The following is a 7,459-nucleotide window of genomic DNA, read 5'->3' on the forward strand; positions in this document are numbered from 1 at the left end:
ATGACTCCTCCCCTACTCTATTGCCTTGTCGACTTGAACAGTATTTGCTGCTGCCTTGGGAGTGGCAACACAAACACAAACTGTCCCCTTTGATGTTGCCACAGAGGACTCAGCAAATAAAACGTTTTAAATGTGTTGCAAAGTGCAATATACAAATATGACACTAGATGGCAAGAGTGAGCTATGCCAAATCCAATGTATTTTTCAAAACATTTTTTATAAAGCATTTTCACAGCATTTTTTATATGTTTGTAGATTCCACCAGAGAGCGCCAGCTGCACCACTGTCCCTTTCCTGCAACAGTGGCAAATACTGTTCAAAGTTTAACTATGTTAAACTGAGAATGTTGTACAATCAACAGTGTTAGAGCAACACCATAGCAATGCAGGCATTCTCTGGTGTCCCTTCCTCAGAGTGAGGTATGAACCCACATTTTGGAGAGCTGTGTAGGAGCACCACTGCTGCTGCTTCAGGCTGTGTTTCTGCGGCAACAAACACTGTTTAAAGTTAAACAGAATTCTCTGCAGTACCAAAAGCAGCAGCAACACTACAAGCTGGCTGGCTGGAGTGCAGACATTGGCAAGAATTTGCCAGACCTCTCCCCACATAAAACCCCATAGGCAATTCCTAAATCAGGCGTGTGTGTGTGTGTATACACACACACATATTTGTAGTATGTGGCACTGCAAAGTAGCTAAGCATAGCCTTAGAGGATTTAAATAAGGCTTAGAGGATTAGTTAGCAAATCCAGTGGTGCAGTAAAATAGAAGAAAAAGGTTTGTGGATAGGTTATCAAAATCATAGGGCATTCACACATATAGACAAGCAAACAGTTTTGAATGTGGCTCAGAAACCAGCTTTCTTTGTCTCAACATGGTAAAAAAAAGGGACAAGGTTTATTCTTGCACAATTGCAAGGTTTTCCAGCCATATATTCCATGCTTTATAAAGAGGACAACCCCTCAGTCTCCATCATGTCTTGGGGACCTGCTGTTAGAGAAAATAAAAGAAGCATGAGCAAGAAAACTTGTTCTTATAAAGCAATTCCCAAGGCAACCTGCAAACCTAGCTATCCCAGAAACTAGATCCCATTCTTTAACAGTGAAAGCCTTATCTGTAGTCTAATAGATTATGATTATTTATTAAATTTATACACTGCACTTCATCTGAAGCTCAGGCAGTATGCAACATAAACACAACCTAAAAACACAAAATACATAACATAACACAAAAGATGGAGCTCTTCTTCTTCTTTGGTGATCGCTCATAGTCGAGTCAGATTGTCTTCCATGAACACAGTTGTAAAAGTGAGTCCGTAAGTGACTGTGGAGGCCAATTCTGGATCCACATATCCTTCCACAGTGGGGACATAGGTTTCTGGGTGGGAGTTGATCACGGTGAGGGTTTGCCAAACGTGTCTTCCTCTTAGCACGTTTCTTCCTATTGTCCTGAGTTTGAGTGTCTTCAAAGTCCATGACACCTTCGGTAAAGGCTGTTCTCCAATTGGATCGCTCAGAGGCCAGTGTTTCCCAGTTGTCAGTGTTTATACTACATTTTTTTTAGATTTACCTTGAGAGAGATTTTAAACCTCTTTTCTTGACCTCCAGCATTACACTTTCCATTTTTAAGTTCAGAATAGGGTACTTGCTTTGGAAGACGATAATCAGGCATCCGCACATGTCCAGTCCAACAAAGTTGATATTGAAGCATCATTGTTTCAACACTGATGATCTTTGCTTCTTCCAGTACACTGGCATTAGTTTGCCTGTCTTCCCAAGTGATGTGTAAAATTTTTCAGAGACACCGTTGATGGAATCTTTCAAAGAGTTGGAGATGGTGTTTATAAATTGTCCATGTTTCACAAGCATACAGTACGGTTGGTAGTACAATAGCTTTGTAAACAAGCATTTTGGTTTCCCTGTGAATGTCCTGGTCCTCAAACACTCTGCACTTCGACTGGGAGAAAGCCACACTCACAGAGCTCAAGCGATGCTGGATTTCGGCATCAATGTTGGCCCTTGTGGTAGGAGAAGTTATCAACATTTTCCAACGTTGCACTATTGAGTTGAATTTCTGGCGCTGCAGAGGAGTTAATTTGTACTTGTTGGATGTTGAGCAATAGGCCAAGCTTTTTGTAAGCTTCTGTGAAGACATTTAGGATGGTTTGGAGCTCATCCTCTGAGTGTGCACACATTATGTTGTCATCAGCATACTGAAGCATTATGACGGAAGATACAGTAACCTTACCCTTTGCTTTCAGCCTGCTCAGATTGAAGAGCTTTCCATCTGTTCGATATATGATTTCCACTCCGGTGGGGAGTTTCCCTTCGACAAAGTGATCATGGCAGTGAAAATAATGAATAGAGTTGAGGCAATAACACAACCCTGTTTAACACCTGATCCCACCGTGAATGGTTCACTTTGAGAGCCACTGTTACCTGTGATTGTTACTGTCATATTATCATGGAAGAGCCAAAGGATGTTCACAAATTTATCTGGGCAGCCAATTTTCAGAAGGACATCCACAAGGCATTAGAATTTACAGTGTCGAAGGCCTTAGGTCAACAAACGCCATAAACAGGGGTTGGTTTTGCTCTATGCATTTTTCTTGAAGCTGTCAAGCAGTGAAAATCATGTCCATTGTCCCCCTGGAAGGTTGAAAACCATTTTGGGATTCAGGAAGGGTAGCCTCGGATATTGTTAGGAGATGGTTTGCTAACATCCTTGCAACAATTTTGCCGGCCACAACTAATAAGAAGATGCCTCGATAGTTTCCGCTATATGTTCTATCACCTTTTTCCAAAAGAGATTGATAATTTTGGCATCCCTAAAGTCTGCTGGGATCTCCTCTCTCTCCCATATTTTTCTGATGAGCTTGTGAAGTTGTTGTGTAAATTCAATTCCGCCCACTTTGAAGACTTCAGCAGGTATCCCATCAGGTCCACTGGCTTTGTTGTTCTTCATTTGGTTAATAGCTGTACACAACTCTCCTAGATTTGGAGACAGAAGATGGTGCACCACCACCCTGATTACCCAGACCTATATCTGCGGAAAAGCTGTGCTAGGGAGAGTTTGTGAACAGCCAGCCTGGACTAGAGAAGTGGTGAATGATGTCATTCACCTGTGACTGGGAAATCTTTGGCTTAGTAAAAGGATTGACATTTCAAGCGAGGTTATTCAGGAAATGAAGAAGACGAATAGCTTAAAACATTCCCTGAAAAAAACAGATCAGAGAAAAAAGACAGAAGTGCTTCTACCATTTGAAGCAATCAGGAGCGCACCAAAATGATCTGCTTTGCTAGCTTTTGCTGGCTCCATCAACAGAATTTGGGTCTTAGGGAAATGGAAGCTAGCAATGATATTGGCCAAACTGCAGCAATCAGGCTTGTTCATGATGCATCAAATCTATGATTTAAGGTGAGGACTAGCTGCATGTAAAACAAACAAACAAACAAACAAACAAACAAACAAAAAGATATATTAGCTGGCCTTGAGAGGTATAGTTTTATTATTCTGTTGGCTTTGCTCTTACTTTTTTTAAAAAAGCAAGCAACTATCTCTTAAAATTGACAGCATGTCCGCATCACAAAAGCACAGCACCCAGAAATGCATAGTAATCAAATAGTGGTGTATGTATTTTTCAGCTATAGGCTTTCCAGCTGTCTTGAAGGCTCTCTTCTTAATAAACAGTGATTTTGCAAATTAAACTAGTGCCAGACATCCAATTAAACCCCAGTGACTGACATTTTTCAAAAATAGGCCAACCCTCTGGTGTAATAAAAACATAATGGCAAACTCTTGCTGCACAGTTAAATGGCAGTCCTTGCTAATAAACGAACTTGGTATGACCCTATTGAATTCCCAATACAATACTACAGGCTTACCTAAAAGTAAGTGGGTGGGATTTAAGGATTTAAGGGCTTGCTTTTCAGACCTCAACATTTTAAATTGCGAACAGTGGGACAAAGGGGTTATTTTTTACTTCTCTCAGTTCTGCAGTAATAATAATAGCCGTGCTTACTTTCTCCCACCATGGCTATTGCTGTCTGTAAAATGCTGAAGAAGTCAAAAAACCTCAAATGGTCTACAGAGGGCGATTTCCAGGTTGGTATTAAGAAATTATAAACTCTCTGTGCAGTTAGTGATTCTGGGTTGGCACCCACCCACTTCCTACATAAATTTGCCACAAATTATCTACTTCTGACAGCACAATGGTAGTTCATTTCAGTGTTTCCCTTAGCCCACTTGGAGGAAGATCCTGAATTTTTTATAGTTTTATCTATGCTCCATGGATGCCCAAATTAATATGTGCCAAAGCGGTTTATATTAAGGTAATCGCTCATTATAGGTTTAATCATTTCACATTACTGGAGGCTAAGGACTCCACAACTGCCTGCCTGAGAAAGCTATGAATATAGCTCAAAAAAATCTTTAGAGATTAATATGGAGCTAAAACAAGTTATTAAACCCTAGCACAACAAAATAAACTTGCAAATCACAAGCCTTCAAAATAAATACTGTGGCAAATTTTGGGAGGGCATTTTCACCCAACCCTAGTATGTTTCTGTATGTGCTGGAAGCCTCCCAGAGTAGCTGGGGAAACCCAGTTGGGTGGAGTATAAATAATAAAATTATTATTAATAATAATTATAGTATTCACAGCTGCCATGGGGAGGGAGACTGCATTTGATAATCAAAATGGATCAATCAAAATGACATGTATATGCCCCCCAGGAAGGAATTTCCAAATGCATCCCTGGCTAATGTCATGTACACAAATGAAGGGGTGAAAGGGGGAGTATAAGCATTTAAATGAATAAGCAAAATGGGTTCTGCACACAGGATTTGTAGAGAGATAGGTCTGCTTGCACATAGCCACAGTTAGATGACCAGCAAAAATGCTGGCCATCTCAGGTAAGAGCCTTCTTGGTGGCTGCTCACAGGCTCTGAATATCGCTGGCAAGGGAGGCCCAGCTAGCTCCATTTTGAACTCTTTTTGAGGAGGAAAAGAAATTTTCACTTAGAAAGGCTGTTGGCCTATCAGCTGATTTCAATAAATTGTATTATTGGCTTTTACCTGTTGCTTTATTGCTTTATTGATGTTTAAGTGCCTTGTTCTAATGTTTTTATGTAGTATTTTAGTGCAATTTGACTGCCTTTTGTTATTCTGTACTGTGTTTGCACCAGAGGCATGGATTTGGGCTCCAGGTTATGAGTGCCCAATGGTGCCTGTGATTCTGGTAATCAGAAGTCATGCTGTAGCTCAGCGTTGTTTTTATGAGTGCTTAGAACCCGGAGCCCCCTAGACCTGGCGCTTATGGTTTGCATTGCTGTTAGCTTCTTTCACCAATTGGGGGAAAGGCAGAAATGACAATTGAGGAATGGCTGTGTTGGTGATGTTAGTGAAACCATCTGATGATGAGGTTCACAGAATCATCAATTTGGGAAGTATAAACTACTGCTGTATTGGATTTTAAGTGCTTTGAGCACTTCCAGATGACCTGTTTATTGAGCATTCATTCTGATTTGTTGGTGGGGAGGTTAGATGATGTTGTGTCAAAGCCAGTGTTGCCCCACACTTTCCAGTGTCTTTTCTTTTCTCATTGCTTTTCCTTACCACAAAAAAATCTGATGCTTTAGGAAAGTGCGGTTGTTGCACAAGATCTTCCAAATCAACTAGAATTGCACAACCTGCATTTGCTGGCATGTGAACTTCAAACAGTGATAGTCTGGAAGCACCCTTCATATCTGGATTGGATTGGACATTTGGATTGATTTGAAACTGCACTTTCAAGACCTAAAGGGCTGTGACTATAAATCATCTCCATTAGTAAATGCAGTGTCAGGTTCTCATGAATTCTGAACTATTCTAAACTCCTGGCCTATTATACATTCATGTGCCTGGGAATAGTTGGGTAATTTTTATCAGGCAGATGAAGCTAGTCTCTCCTTTTGCCTGCAAGTCTCAAGAGGTGGTCTGGAAGTTAATCTACCATATCAACAGCCTCCTTTCCCTACACGGTTAGTTGACTAAGCAGCTTCACTGAGAGGCCTAGGCCCCAAGAGTTTCATTTGCTGCTTTCAGCTGATAGTAGGCTAAGGCCACGTACACAATGTGAAACTCCACGTTGTAAGAAACCTTCAGAGATCTTCACAAGTCATGATGGTTGGTGGCCAAAAACCGAAACAAGCAAGCAAACCCACGCTTATTATTTTTAAATTGCTAGTCCATTGAACAAGATTTGGGGATGGGGAGGGGGGCGGATAAGGAATTAATTTGGCTGCTGGCCAGAGCTGAATAAAATCCACTTTCTCACCTTCACGAAATTGAATGTGCTCAGATTGGGAACTAGCATGATGCTTATCAGCCTAAGGTGAATTAGAAGTGGTCTGAGAAAGTACTCATGACATTCTGGGGGGAAATAGAAAAATCAATGTACTTTGTTTGAAAATGTTTCATACTTTTTGAATATCCTTAACCATACCTATCCACTCTCTGTTATCTCTCCTGCTATATATAAAATTAAGTCGGTTTATGCTGGCATTGAGGTGAAGTGTTTGTGTGTGTGCATTTCACAAACTCTCTGAGCCAATTGGAATCTCACCCACCTACCCTGCTTTTAGTGATTTTTGTGATCCTATGTCAAAGGGTGCACAGGTACTCACAAGGGGGCTGTTGTGGGCTAGGGAGGGGAGAGAGAACACATCTTTGTTGCCAAGGCAATGACAATCATCCTTGTTCAAATCATGGCATTGATAATGTAGACACAGACTATCAACTGTGTATTACTTTCAGTGCGAGAGCAACATGAGTGTCTGATTTGCCTTCAGCAATGTCATCACCTGGATTGTCAGTGTGGAGTCATGATGTCACCATGTCCACTATGAGGAAAAAAGGACAGAAACACTGTTGGTAGCCCACTTACAGGAGGCTGCTGCTTCCACCATGCCTGTTGTGGCAAGGTAGCAACAAAAATAATCAGGACCAATCAGGGGTGGGGCAGGAGGGCCACTTGGCCTGGGGTCTCAAGCTCAAATTTAGATACTTCTTTATTTTTGCCATTTGATAAGTTTAATAATAATTTAATAATAATTTATTATTTATACCCCTCCCATCTGGCTGGGTTTCCTCAGCCACTCTGGGCAGCTCCCAATAGAATATTAAAAACACGATAAAACATCCAACATTAAAAACTTCCCTAAACTTCAGATGTTTTCTAAAAGACAGGTAGTTGTTTATTTCTTTGACATCTGGTGGGAGGGTGTTAAAAACATGATAAAACATCAGTCATTAACAACTTCCCTAAACAGGGCTGCCTTCAGGTGTCTTCTAAATGTCAGATAGTTGTTTATTTCCTTGACATCTGATGGGAGGGTGTTCCACTGGATGGATGCCACTACCAAGAAGGCCCTCTGCCTGGTTCCCTGTAACCTCACTTCTCGCAGGCAGGGAACACCCA

The 7,459-nt window shown here is 41.1% G+C and overlaps 1 long non-coding RNA gene across 1 annotated transcript; it reads right to left on the reverse strand.

Moving 5' to 3' along the window:
- Positions 1 to 897: 897 nt before the first annotated feature.
- Positions 898 to 6,800, reverse strand: LOC310838344. Its single transcript, XR_014560942.1, has 4 exons — positions 6,666 to 6,800; positions 4,890 to 4,991; positions 3,257 to 3,427; positions 898 to 986 (listed from the first exon to the last, which is right to left on the reverse strand). It is a non-coding gene; the product is annotated as an uncharacterized lncRNA (long non-coding RNA).
- Between the last annotated feature and the right edge of the window lie 659 nt (positions 6,801 to 7,459).

The sequence above is a fragment of the Podarcis gaigeae genome (assembly GCF_964106915.1).
Source record: "Podarcis gaigeae genome assembly, chromosome: 2".
Classification (NCBI taxonomy): Eukaryota; Metazoa; Chordata; class Lepidosauria; order Squamata; family Lacertidae; genus Podarcis; species Podarcis gaigeae.